The 15,474-nt window shown below is 33.0% G+C and overlaps 1 long non-coding RNA gene across 1 annotated transcript in view; it reads right to left on the bottom strand.

Moving 5' to 3' along the window:
• Positions 1-14,444, bottom strand: part of LOC101127835 (uncharacterized) — an 83,525-nt gene extending 69,081 nt beyond the window's left edge. The window contains exon 1 of the long non-coding RNA XR_008678137.2: positions 14,363-14,444. This is a non-coding gene — a long non-coding RNA (uncharacterized lncRNA). The remainder of the gene's footprint in view (positions 1-14,362) is intronic.
• Positions 14,445-15,474: the final 1,030 nt, after the last annotated feature.

Below are 15,474 nucleotides of genomic sequence, written 5' to 3'. Positions count from 1 at the left end.
AAATCAAATATATATATATATATATACATACACACACACATACACATATATATTTAAATCTGTTTAAAAGAGGGACTATTTTGATTATAATATTTCAAAATCACTATAAAACACATTTGAATTTATCTGATGACCTGAGGACATCTTGACAAGAAGATAATTTTCTCTTAAATGACAAAAAACAACTATTTGTTGTTTATTTGCTCAGTGGAAATAGTAAAATTTTCAATCTAAACAAAATAAAGTAAAATAAATCAGAAAAATGTTTGGCAAGTCTTCCAAGTAAGGCATGGATGATAGAATCCATTGAGATAATTGCTACAGTGATAAATGCATAAAGTATATGTTTTATCATTTATAATTATTAAACCAAAGTAAATAATTGAACAATAAGTTGTACCTAAAACTATACACATGCAATAAGTGTTAGAAGATTACAGAGGACTTCAACCAATGCTTTCTTGTTGGCCAAATTTATCTAACCACAGAAGCTACTTTCTGGACAGAATTGTCCTTATGGTATTACATGGACCGAATAATACCTAGTCAGACCACCATAAGGACAGCCACATTGAGTGTTGGGTCCAAAGACTAGTTGAAACACCTTGACATTATTCTACTGCTTTATCTACATTTTGAAGACTGAATTGGGAATCACTGTTTGAAAATGGTCTTTATTACAACTAGAGAGTTTATTTTATCCCTCGAGTGTTAACCATTATTTTTTTCTTATATTAAACAACTTTATATTTATTGTAGAAAAAAATTAAACAGATACTCTAAAGAGGTAAGAAAGTTCAGATCATCCCCAATCCTACTACCCTGAGATGACCACCACCAATATACTTTTAATACATATTTTAAGGTATTTTCAATATAAATAAATGTATATTTTTTAAAAATTGAGATCCAGCTGGGCATGGTGGCTCACACCTGTAATCCCAGCACTTTGGGAGGCCAAGGCAGGCGGATCACCTGAGGTCAGGAGTTTGAGACCAGCCTGGCCAACATGGTGAAACCTTGTCTCTACTAAAAATACAAAAATGAGCTGGGTGTGGTGGTGTGCACCTGTAATCCCAGCTACTCGGGAGGCTGAGGCAGGAGAATTGCTTGAACCTGGGAGGGGAGGAGGAGGTTGCAGCGAGCTGAGGTCGGACCATTACACTCCAGCCTGGGCAACAGAGCGAGACTCTATCTCCAAAAAAAAACAAACAAAAAAAAAACAAAAAAAATGTTGTGATCTAACTGTTTATTATGGAATCTGCTTTTATTACTTTTATTCTTCCAACAGTCTGTGTAATGACTATCAGTTCTATAGAATCCAGTGTTTTTCCAGATCCTTATTTTACTGAATCCATAGTATTCCATTGTATGAATAATTAAAAATTCATTTTACTAACCCTCTATTTATGGTAAAGAGGATGGAATTTTTATTACTATTAAAAACATCACAAAATTCATCTATTTAGCTAAAATTTGTATGTAATATATGTGTTACCAATTAGCTGATCCTCTAGCATTATCCTCTTTCACATGTAAATAAACATTTTCTTGGGCAAAGTATACTCCTAGAAAAAACATTCAACAAGCTCTTTTGATTAACTCAACCTATTTTTTTTAAAATGTATATTTATAGTCTGACTAAAATAACTTATTGCAAATGGAAACTATTACTTTATGTTAATAACCTTAAAATAAACCTTTTCAACCTAATCAAATTTCTATCAGCATTCTCTATGTTGCTTCAGCCATGCTGATCATTTGCTATTCCTCCAGCATGCATTCTATTCTTAAATACCATCAGACCTTTACAGATGTGTTTCCTCCTAATGTCCTTGGACTACACTCAAGTTGCTGTACTAAATTATCAACTACCCTGTGAACCCCTCATTTAACCCCATCTGTGATAGTCATGTGCTGTTCCTGTAGATAACCTCGTGTGCTAATCTCTATTTAAGGTCTTTTTTTAAATCAAAAGTATTTGTTTACATGTTCTTCTTTTTCAATGGGTTGTGAACAACTTCAGGTTGAGGTTTATGTCTCATTCACTTTTTATTCCCAGTACTTGATGAAATGCCTAACATCTACTAGGCATTCTGAAATGTTCATTAAACTAAATAATGACCTGAGGATATCTTGACAAGAAGATAATTTTTTATAAATGACAGAAAACAGAAGCACAGCTATCTTCAGCAGGTCCTGACTGGGGCTGCACAGGGCTCAGCCAACTCTGGTGGCCTCAATGTCATTTTAAAGGATAAAATGAGCTTGAAGCTTTGAGTTTCCTTCTCCCTTTCACCACTGTGAATGATTCAAACGTATGTATGCACTCAACACCACCTCCCAAAAAAACCCTAATTTGGCCCCATCTGTTGGTGAGCATAAGGAGATATGGTTAGATTTTGAAGCAAAGGGAAGAAGAAGCAGAATAGTGATTGAATAGGGATTTGACATTCTTAGGGATTGTTATCCTGTCCTTCCATTAACAGGACTCTTTAGGCAAGGTGAAGGAGGAAAATGACATTATTACAATTACCTTGGAACAAATAAGCCCTAGATGCAGAACAATCTTAAATTTATGTATTAATATTCATTTGTAACTATTGAATGTGTGCTGTTGGTGAAACATCACATTAGATTTTTGTAATGGTGGCATGACCAATGGCTCTGAAAATTTTTTTGCTCCACCTTCTTGTATTGAAGCCATATAGCTGTAAAGAGAGACTTAGGAAGCCAGAGAAAGGAAACTTTGGCTCACCCAAAAATCCATCTGAAGCAGTTCAAGGAAACATAATTCCAAAAAAAAAAAAAAAAGAGAGAGAGAGAGCTTCCCCTTATTGGAAGGAGCCAGAAAGAGCAACCCACTGGGGTGGGGGATGACTTAGAGGGCTGTCTCCCCACTGTTTGTGAAGTTGCACTACATGATTTCCAAATGTCTTCCAAATCTAGAGTCTATGAATGGTTATAACTATTTATGCACAAAAGCCTCCATCCGGAATCATCATCCCACTCACAAATAATTTTCATGTCTTTTATTTCACATTTTTCTTTCCAAATGAGAAATTAGACAGACTCCTTTATGTTTCATTTTAAAGAACTGTCTAGATTAAATTTGGGAATAGGAATTCTATATCTAGATGTAGATATAAGCTTTAAAAGCTAACCTATTGACTGGATATTGAAATCTTTAGAAATCTTTTTCTTATATCAAGACTATTTTCCTGTGTTTGCATCTGTCATGACAAGTGTGATTAAATATTCTGGCAATGGTATTCAACAGGCACACTATCACAAAAACAATTTCTGTGGCTTGAAAAGTGATGTTTAAAGCCATTTCAGTGATACCAAATGTTTCTTTGAGGTTAACATCTTGTGACAGGAAATGAACAAAGCACTAAAAAAAAAAAAAAAAAAATGCAGCTAGGCATCATATGAAAATTTAGTATATTTTCTTATGAAGAAATTTCCTTAAACAGATACTTACTTTAAACTTATCGGTTAATACTATTATATACTGTTAAATAAGAATACTTATTTTTAAAAAAGACCTGGGAAACACATAAAGGTTAAAACACAATTTTATTTTTAATTGAAATTGTTTTTAATAAAATCTCGTGAGTGTTTTTAAGCTCTGAGTATTCACATTTGAATATGGTGAAAGTGTGTATATTTAAAGAAGTAAGCTATTTAACATATTGTGTAATATGAGCCAGATAATCTGCTTTGATAATGAGGACCCTGTGCAAGTAAGGCAGAGACCATGATCCCAGGTAGAAGGCAAAAAAAGAAAAAAAAAATCAATCTATTTCAAGGCCAATAGCAACACTCTAACACTCCATTCAACCCTACTGAACATACCTGCATGGTCTCAGCCACTCATCCCTATAATTTGACAAGATAACCAAAAGTATATTTGGTACCGATGGTAGTTAAGAGTTTCAAATGTAAATTTCTACTTTCATATTATTATTTTTGTTTGTGTAGTTGGTTAGTTTGCTGTGTAACTGACTTTGATGCAAATGAAATACTATGATATAACATATTAAGAATAATTGGAACTTGAATGTACTTACTTTCTCATAGCCTATTTTCCTTCTTTTTAAAGAATGAGACAAATAATGTTACCAGATAAATGTTAATCAAGGTATTTAAGAAAGAATATGAAAAAGTTTAAAAGTATTATTTAAATGCTATTATTCTACTTATTTTTACCACAAAAATTGTAACTCAGTCTAAAATAATTTTATATTTATAAATGAAATATATGTGAGTCTATAAACATACCTATGTATTCTCAACAAGATAATTTCATGTGCCCTATTTTATCCCTCCCAGAGAAGCCATTAGTTGGAGTCTCCAAGAGTCACTAGTCAGACTTCACATAGTGTTGCCTCAATATTTGCCACAGGTGTCTGATGTGGTGCGGCAGGAGAAACAGAAAAGCCATCATCTTTGTTGTGGTCATGAGTGCGATCCTGGGCGAGTGGTCACAAGTTCCAGGAGATGGACCTATGTATTGTTCATGGGCCACTGCAGCTCCTCACTCGTGACTTAATCACTTCCCTATCCAGCCAGGAAAAAACAAAAAACAAAAAAACGAAACAAACAAAAAAAAATATACAGCGATAGGAAAAAGATAATTTATTCTCAAGCCCAGGGAGAAGTTGTCTTTAACACTTTTCAGAGAGAGTATACCTAAGATCCTATGAAGATAACCAGAAGAAAAGTAATACAATTACAAAGTGCAGTGGGCCCAGGGTCCTGTAGGTGATGTTGGATTCAGCTAATGCATTCTTCATGATTTCTCATTTGAGTTCTTATGCTAAAAGTCTGGATGACTCTGGGGGCTAGGCATGTAGCTTAAATAGGTGGATCTAGATGGATGTGTTTCACAGTACATGGAGAAAGCACTGTTGACAAAGATGAAGTAGAGAATTCAGACCTCATCAAAAAAAAAACCCACAGCAACTCAGCCGCTACCCAACACTGCTACAGCAGTTTCACTCTTGCCATCTTTCTGATTTTTAAAGAGCACCTAGGAATCTGGATTTTAATGGAAAATCTAAAGTTCAGAAGTTGTCAATCAATTCAATAATCATAATTTAAAACTCTGTGTAGCACAAACAAAACATGTCCATAGGCTGCTTTCAGCTCATAAATATGTGCTTCTACTGGAAATTCTGAGAAAACTAAGACTGGGCTTCAAGCTATCAGGTTTTGTGCCTACTATTGTCTCTTGGTACCACATAATAATTACTGGTACCAATTTTATAATTGACTTTATAAAATAATTAGACTTAGTTGACAAAGCACCTTTGATGTAGAGCTGGAAAATCTTAAGTTTTGCCAAGACATGCTACAGTAATGCTCCATTATATTTCAAGACAATATCTGGTTAAAAACGAATTCAGATAAAATAATCAATATTTTAAAAGCTTACTTATATCTTTCCATTTCTTCTGTTATGGAATGGACTTTGGTAGTTAAGTCTACTTACCAATCTGGAAACAAAGCCTTTAATTTTGGTTTATCATTAAAAAAAAATGGGAGGAGCTAAATTATTTATTTTTAACATCTGAGAAAAATAACATTAACACAAGCATAATTATAATATGAACACTAGCATTGGTTATTTGATCACCTGCAATTATGAGTAAGTGCTTTTTAATTTCTTTATATGCAATATTTTGTCATAAATTGGTTAACATCTACACTTACCTTAAGATATAGGTACTATTATTGGCCTCATTTTACAGATGAAGTTACTGATGATCCAAAAAGTGGAAGCCATTTGCTCAAGGTCACACAGCTAGTACCAAGGCAGCTTAGTTTGTGAATGTGAGTGTTTAAGCAACATGTTCTACCATTCCTATTACTACCTATACTTATATTGAGTCCTTTGATGAGCCAGATATTCTCATCACCCCAATAGCCCATGAAGAACATGTTCTTATCCTCATTCATAGGTGAAAAAAGTGACGCTCCAGGATGGTAATAATTTGCCCTTGTTTGACAGGGCAAATGGGTCCCAGTCCCAGATTTGACATCCAAAGCTAGACATATTTCAATACATCACAGTGCTACCAGAATGTAATAATTTCAAAAAAAATCTTAAATGGAACCTAAACCACTTCTGTTTCGAATAAAAATCATATTCTTTGAGTTTATATTCAGTGTTGATATAGGCTAATTAGACAAAATATAGCTAATGAATTAAGTCTTTTAAAGCTCTTTAAGATTTCTACTTCATTTCAAGATAAAATAATCTCTTTTCCTTAACATCAATCATTCTTCTTCATATGCAATGCTTGTTATTCATCTTAAAACATATATTTATTATGTTTTAACATGTTTTAGACTATCTCGTTTCTGTCCTACTTAATCATTAGATCCCAATTTAGAATATGAGTAATGTTTTAAGAAAACAGACAATCTCTTAATTCTGAATTATTTTCAGAATTGAAAGAAAAAACTTTCTACTGCCTTTCCGTGATGGTGACACCCAGCTTATTTTTATTATCATTCTGACCTTTTTAAGCTATAATTTTTAATAAACATTTTGTTAAATGATTATTGAGTTACTGCTTAGAATATTATCTCACAAGAAAATTATAATTAATGCTTGTAATTTCTCTTTACTACTCAGATCTTACATTCTTTTGGAGGAGAACATTACCGTTTTCTCATTTACATATATATAAATCATATAAATTGGCACATTCCTACTAAATGAAGTTCACTATATTTTTATATAAAATACTAGACATATCAGCAATTTTAGGGAATATTTAAAATAGTGGATACCTTCCACGTTATTAATTGGCTCCCAGTCAACTGGAGCAGAAGTACATTCAAGCACAGATACAATTTCTCAATTTGAATAACCATTTTATATGAATTTAGGGGATGTAAAAACTGTGCTTTTGCTATATATATCTCCACATTATGCCTGAAAAGATTTAACACTGGAATTGCACTAGTAGAAACTTGCAGCTTTTACTACCAAAAGCAAGAATACAGGGCTGTGGGAAAATCTGATAAACCAAACTCTAAGACTCATGACTTAAAAGCTCAATTTTTCCTCCCCCCACCCCATAATGTTGACCTTGGTCTGGTCTGTTTCTCTCTGATTGTTTAAATTGCATTCTCCTTCACGGATGGTGGTTTCTTATTAAATTATTTATTGATGTGACTGACACTAGTTGAATAGATTCATTAAATTTCACAAGTTGTTAGAGCCTAGTTCACTGGAAAGAAAAACCCGTCTTTAGACTCTTTAAAGGACAAAAAGCGTCATGTTTTTTGAGCTCTTTTAAAGTATTTAATAAAGCATGAAAAGATATGACATCAATCGTACTAAAACACAAGAGAAAATGAATGATGTTACTGTAAATCTTTACATCAATCACACCCAATACTTTGGAAAACAATATAGTTTTGTTTGCATTTCAGAAGTGACAAACAACTCTTGTGACTGGCTTAACATAGTCCCTTTCTATTAGTCAAGACCAGAAGCAAGTCAGAATTAAAATGTGGCCCTGCGTTGCTAGGCAGCTGAGTTGTCTTGACATGGTGGTTAGTTTCCTTTTCACTGACTGACAACAGTGAAATGAAAGAAGTTTTGAAAAACTTGATAATGGTTTTCAAAGGAGGAGGATAATTGGTGGTGCTCGCTTGTGCAGTTCTGTGTGGAAACTTTCAGGCGGCCGTGAGAGAGGACTGTCACTAAAAATTTAAACTCTTGTACACAAACTTGACCTAGAGTCTTCTCCAGGTTTTGGCGGTTCACTTTCAGAACACCCCTCTGAGACCAAGGGGTGTAGGATGAAAGCATTAAGACAGATGGGTAAAGCCCTAAAAGAAGAAAAGAATCAATAGTTGTGATTTAATCCATTGATGAAAAGGAGGAATTAAGTAAAATCTTAAAAATTAAGAATATGTAAAATAACTTTAGATAGCACCCGTGACAAAAATGTTTTAATTGCATAGCGAGTTGCAACTGAGCAGAAACTTGCATCAAATGCAAGAAATAAAGTACATTTTTTCTTTACTAAGCCAGAAATAAAACAATTGCCCTGATGTTATTTTTTAAAATATTCTCTAGTTGATAATTTACCTCAAAATGTATCTCCAACATAACTCCCAAAGCATATAAATAATTACAGCTTAAGCATTTGTTGTCTGTGGCAATAATCAAATATAGCATATATTTAACTAAACAAACAAACCAAAAACTCAAACAAAAAACACATACACAGAAAATGCATGTTGCTCACTATTTCATCCAAAACCACCTAATGCAAGAACATTTTAACTATCTTTGCCATTAATTTACCCAGAATTTTAAAAACTGAGCAAAATGGACTCATACTGAAAGAAGGGACCAATTAGTGTTGGATTAACATTCATGGTTATTTACAGTTGTTTTTGTACTTGTTCTTGTGCTCTGACTTCCTAAAATTTCACAACCCAAAGATTTAGAAAAATGGGGTTGTTTAGACGCAAAGTGCAATGAAGTGGCTGTGACCATTGTGTAGACACCACCTCTCTCATTATACCCTCTCAATCAACGCTCAGTACACAGGAAACCGCAATAAAGCCCATCTGCCACGGTTAATCTGCAGGCAAACCCACACCCATGTCTATGCCCGTTGCTCTCCAGCCTTATTATTCTCAGATCCAAAGCTTCATAAGGGATCAGCCAAAGTCCATTAAAGTAAATAATAGCTAGAAATGACAGGCTTAGCAAGGATTGGGAGGAAGTTGAAGACCAATCTGAGCTCTGAGCTCTGATTAATAGAGAAAAGCATTAGGAGAAAAGGGGAGAAAAATGACCTCAGCCTGCTCCAAAGAATTCCTGAACCTTCGTTGTTAGGGCAAGTGCTACCATCTGAGACGTTAGTGATCCTTGAATTTCCTTCACTTTGATGCAGCTCAAATGGGAAAATTTTGAAAGTTCAGCAAGGCCCCAGACCTCAGCTGGAAAGCTGTCTGGAGTCAACCCTGTCAAAATTCTCTTGTGTAAGAGAAAGCCTTTATTAGCTAGATTGCAACAACAACAATAACAACACCCACAAATGCCCTACACAGTCTCGTAAGGAGGGGCTGCTGCTCGAGATTGCAGATGCAGTTATTATTTCTTTGCATATAGTCATTTTTAAAAAGTCTCCAAACAAATGTAGTAAAATAAAACAATAGTGATTCTCAAAATAAATGCCTTTCAGGAACTAGCTGGATTTAGTCTGCTGGTAGGAAAGTATATGTGTATTTGTATGTGTGTGTATGTGTGTGTGTGTGTGTATGGGGGAATGTGCTTGGGAGGGTATTCAAATATTCAGTTTCATCTTGATATTTAATATTTATTTTCACTGTGCAACACAAAAAAATCTTTCTTGAGCAGTTCAAACTTGTTAAGTCAAGATAGAATCATAATGTGTTTTTGTGATTTCAACTGCATGTTTTATATAAATTGACCAGGAAAAAAATTCCAAATTAGTTGCAAAATAATTTCTCCTCTTAAAATTTTAAAATTATTTTACAGCTTCTGTGTGATACACTTCCTAATGAGAGGAGCCCAGGCAATGTCATCTCCTTCTGTCTCTCTGCCCCACATTAAGTGTATTTTGTCTTCAAATAAGACAGTTTTCAATTTTGGTACAGCTCTTAACAGTGCTTTGAAGAAATCTATACCTGGTAGACCTATTTGTAATAAAGAAGAAATTTCAAATCTGCTGTATAACTTTTAAACATGATTTTCCTTGTATAAAATTCCATATTCTATGTGAAATGTGGATTGAAATTAGAATAGTAGAGAAAGCTCAAAAACTGTGAAGGCTCTTTTAAAGTAAGAGCTGAAGAAAAACAAAGCAGCCCCTGCTTATCTGAAATCCCAGTCTGAAGGGGAGAAAGCATTTGGCAGAGGCAAGCAGGTACTGGGAAAGTCCCATGGATTTCTTAGGAAGATAGTAATGATCCTGATGAGGACTTGATGTCAGGGAGGCTCACCTTTGAATGTATTTCTTGTTCAAGTTTATATTGTAGCATGCAATTTTCATAAATAAAATGAAGAAGCAATGTAAAGAACCATGGTTAAATCATAGTGTTTCACAGATATCGCTGATAACTTGGTTAATGCACTGTTGATGTGCACGTGGTACAATTTTCATATTTTAATCTTAAGTAGAACATGAAATGACAATTATGAAAAGACAAAATAGATACCACCAACAGCTGTAATTGCTATCTAGGCTGCTCAAAGATGGGCAAAAGACACAGTAAATCAATATTAAGTTCTCCAGAAATGCAGGTATCACAACAAGGACATCATATAACATCATTATAAGCAAATTCTAATACAATTTGGACAGTTGTAAAGAACACAGGATTAACACAGGGAATGAGAGGATAACTTGTCCTCTGTAACTTCAGTTGATATCTTACGGAAAAAATAAATCTCTGGGAATCATGACTATGTAACATTTAGTTAAGGCTGTAAACCGTGTTGACTTTAATAAATGAGTACGGTTTCTTTTTTCACAATTTAATATGTAAAGATCATAAAGGGTTAAATGGTTCTGCCATGTGTAATTATAATAAGTTGAAATTTAACAGTCTTAATACACTGACTTACATGAAATGCTTTTGTATATAATAGTATATCCTAGGCCTACATTTTATGGTGTTACAGAATACCTAATTAAACTTGTGGGTTAATAAACCAACTAAACTTAAAAAAAAACTATTAAAGATTAAAGGCATGGTATAAATATAATAAAATAATGAAAATTGAAACTGCAAACCTTCGGGATTAGAAATGAAATGGGAAAAAGGCAACTAGATAAGGAAATAAACAAGAGCTTCAAGGAAAACATATAACAAATGCAACAAATATGTAAAAGTAGTTTGGTCATAAAATTAAACATTTGCATTTCAGGTTCTAGTTTTAGAGTGTAATCACTTAAATGGCCTAGAGAAAGTAGTTCTGATTTTATTCACATCTTTCTGGGGCTGTTAGTTTCCCTTATGGAAAATGAAACAACACATAGCCCAAAAACTTTTCATAAATTCTTATTGATTTTTTGCATTTATTCATAAGTTATTTATGTATTTATAAATATTGGAGAAATATCTCACATTTCAATTGAGCATTTTAAATTTTTAAATGAAATAAAATGTTTAGAATCTATTTATTCCCTTATCTTCTTCCTCATTCCCATAATTGAGCCTCATTGAATTGAATTCACAGAGCTCTTCCACCATTACATAGAGAAGCAATATAAAAGAAACACTTTTCATCATTATTATCTAGTTTACATAAAAATGCTGTAAAAATGGAACTAAATTTGAATCAATTTGAGAATTATTTGGGATCAGAAAATAATCTATTCGTCTAAAGGTTATCAATTAGAATCAAATTTCTTTGTGTGTGTGGTAATGACAAACAAGAAAAATAAACAAAAACATATCAATTGTTTACCATGTGGTTTTGCACTTCCACAAAATTTTTATCTCTTTTGAACATTGTATTCATGTTGGCATTCGATGATAAACATACCTAAGTTACTTTGCTATTTATATAAATTAAAAAATTAAACGTCCATGTAATATATGTTATGCACATGCGAAACATGTTTATAAGTAATCAAGTGCACGTTATTATGCATATTATGGCATATACTGCTCCATATGCATTATCTCACATAACATGCACAAATAAGCAACTATTAGGTTGGTGCAAAAGTAATGGCGATTTTGGCAATTAAAAGTAATGGCAAAAAGTGCAATTACTTTTGCACCAATATAATAGATTTTATGACCTTGAAATACACATTTTTTTAGTCACTAAATGCCACTGAAATTTTAATTTTATTCCTGCAAAGCATGAGTTTTAATAATAAATCCGCTGTGTACATAAATGGGATTGTTATTCCAAATGCTCTCCATTAAACTGTACAATAGAATTGACATTATAAAATAAAATATAAAACAATTTCTCTTTGGGTACATTATATTGCTATTGACACTTGAAACTGCATTATTTTCTGTTCTTGGTATCAGAGCAGAATATTTAAAATGAAAACTACTTTTCTTACCCTTTTACTGAAGACTCAAAAACAGAAGGCTATTACTTTCTGCAGTAATAATGATCTTCAAATTCTCTACATAAGAATGAATTAAAACCTTTACATTAACCACAAGGTGTCTCCAATCTTTAATTCTCTAGATTTTCCCTCCCCTTCATCCTCATTTTTTGGTGCAGAGTGAATATATACAATCAGATTGCCACATTTGGAAACTTCAAGAAGATTCATTCAGATGTAAATTGAAAGTGTATATTTTACAAGAGACTTTATCAAACTGAAATATATATAATATACTATATGTATGTAACGTTATATATGTCATAGTTATATCTATTCTATAATGATATATATCACCTGCTTATAGTATAGCACATGTTTAATAAGAATTTATGTTATTTTATGAGTATATATTTTGGAAGTTGGCCTCTTAAAAATAGTGACACAACACCAGAAAAGAAAAAGAAAAAAAGTTTAACATCAAAGCATAGCTTGTTTTAGTTTATTCATAATCAATATTTAATTTTTGAATAATCCTATCAGCCAGCTATAACCAATTACTCCAAGAAAATAAAAATTTCATAGTGGACTATGCACATCAAATAGCCACAAATACAACTAAAATCTTGTTTTTTACAGACCAAAGCTATTAGTGAGAAGTAATTACTAAAGCCAATCTCATTATGAAATATGAGTATATAACTGAATATATAACTAAATATGAATATATAGAATAAATCTGATTTAAAAGAATTCCAACTACAGAAAGTCTAATCCAAATCCATGTATGGCTTATCTCTCTCTTTACCCAGAAAGTTAACGTGTATGTGTGTGTGTGTGTGTGTGTGTATACGTGTGTGTTTAATGGGATGCTGTTTATCCCACCATATCTTACCACTCTGTCTCTTTGGATAACAATCACAGGACCCAGATGCTAAGGGTAAGTGATATTTTCCCACAAGCGGCTTCTGGCTCCTTGGCAGACGTGATAGGCAGTTGTGTTGGCAGTCGCAGTGCTGCCTCTGGCTCTCTTGTGTGGCTTTGCTGTTGAGAGGATGCTTGGCCTGCCCTGTCCTCCTGGACACCATTTCCCTCTGACAGCCCTTGGGTTTTGTGAGGCTTTATTCTGTACAAATCCCTTGTGCAGTCTCTGGATGAACTCTCTAAAGGCAAAATAGAGCCTTTCTTTCTGGTTGTGTTTAATGATCAGCTGAATTGCAGGTCCAGGTACTCAGGAAAACCAAAACCAAAACCAAAACCAAAACTTTTCCAATTTTTTCTGGCTATTTTGTTTTAACTTCTGATCTTGTTTTCACCCTGAGCACATTGTATCCCAACTTAATTGCCAGCAAGTTGGCCAAATGATTTTGTATAAATGTTGTGCTTTCTGATTTTTATGTTGTAATTTACATGATTTTTAAAAGTCCTTTGTTTTCCCATATTTATTATCATAAACAAATTTGAAGATTTATTTTAGATCATAAATAACAACATAGAATATCTCCTGTAAAAAATGTAAGAAAGGAATTTCATGATTTTACCGAGTGTGATTGGCTGATAAGCTATTTAATGAAATAAAAGTAGTATGCTTCTGAAATTGATAGAGAAGTAATACTTCATTCCTTGCATGCTTGTAATTTGGATGACATTTTGAAGCATGTGCTCAAGTTGTACAAACAAAAGCACACAGCAGAGCCAAACATGGTTTCAGAGACACCAATATAGCTAACTGTCTGCTGAGTAATTTGTGACATTTTCACACATTTCCTCTCAGTGATATCACAAAAGTAGTCGTAAGTGTGTATCATGGATTAAATGATTCTCTGCCTTACTATATACCTGACCACAATCCCCAAGGCAAAACAATATTTTGGGATACTGACAGCTGTATTTTCTTTGTAAGCTGAAATATTAACAAAGACCTAGAGTTTCCTAAAAGAAATATTAGGAGCATTTTGCATAAAAAGGCTCATTCCAATTAAACCTGGGTTGAAATGTATTTCTTTCCAGTCTGCCATTTTTATCTCATATGACTGTAAAATTCTAAAATTATTGACGCTCTGTTTTATAGTTTAACAAGTGAATTACTTAGCAGTCAAAAAAAGACTATACAAGTTTTATATGGGTCTTCAGATAATTATCTAAAACAGTTTCTTATTAAATAAGACTTCATGTGCTTTATGAAAAACTGGAATGTGTAGCGTCATAATATTATAAATTAACAGCAAATGTAATTTAAAGAGGAGCTTCACTGAAGCTTCTAGGAGAAATAAAGATCATACCTCTTCTTGACAGCTGTGATTCTGTTTTTACAGACATTGTTGTTAATGTTGAACCCTCTCTGATGCAGAGTATGTTCTTACTGTAGCCAATGTTCTGCAAACCATGTGCTTCTAGCTCAGTGGAGAAATTAACCACATTCTAATGTGACTTCAATGTTCTATGACGTGATAAATCCATGTTCTGAAAGAGCATTTCTGGTTAAATTAGCATAAATCCTCAAAGATTATTGACAATTGGGTTGCTATCAACCATATATTCTTCTTTTTTTCCTGGATTGGCTTTGCTCTTTCTTAAATATAGAACATTTAATAAACATTTGTGGAAACAAAAAAATGTTAAGTAATTTTTTTACAGCATTTTGACCTTTTCACCTTCCAGTTCTAACTGGGAAATGTGGCACTTTCAGAAAAACTATTGCTAAAGCTTGGCTTCTCATTTTCTACAATATATAAAAACTCAAAAGATTGTAATTACATATTCTCTACACTATTTGGTGTTAAGTTTGACTATACTCCTCTGCTAGTAAGTTTTTTTTTCTTTTTCATTATTAAATGCCTGCATTATTCTGTTTGGGTTTTCCCCCTCACTAATTAGTTTTTGGTAATGTAGAGTTGTATTTTAAAGACCTGAAAACAAATCGTAAATAAGGTACATTTATAACAACAGAGTCTCTGGTTAAGATTCTCTAAAACAGTAAGCAGAAAGCAAGCTAAAACTATTTTTTGTTCTCTTTTTACCAGTAGGTGTCACTATTGGGACTAAAAGGTAGTGATCTCAAGCCATCTAACAGAATTTAATTTTAAGATCATGAATTACCTGTATGATCCAAAGGTAATTTACTGAGCCATGCTAACCAAACCACCCTATGAAAAGTTACTTGGTCAAATTTATCTCAAAATCTCAACTAAACATTTGAAATACACATTTGAAATGTGAAATGACCCTGCTAACAATATGCTGGCAAGGGACCCTGAGATATCAGATATTACAGCAAAAAATAACTCATGGAATTTTTGAAAGATATAAGAGAATAAACGTAATTTGAATAGTATTTTGGTATGATCAGATTTCAAAAATATTGGATATAAAGATATAAATGTTGTAAAACAAG

This window comes from Gorilla gorilla, chromosome 2 (assembly GCF_029281585.2).
Source record: "Gorilla gorilla gorilla isolate KB3781 chromosome 2, NHGRI_mGorGor1-v2.1_pri, whole genome shotgun sequence".
Lineage (NCBI taxonomy): Eukaryota > Metazoa > Chordata > Mammalia > Primates > Hominidae > Gorilla > Gorilla gorilla.
This window is presented reverse-complemented; position numbering and strand designations above follow the sequence as displayed.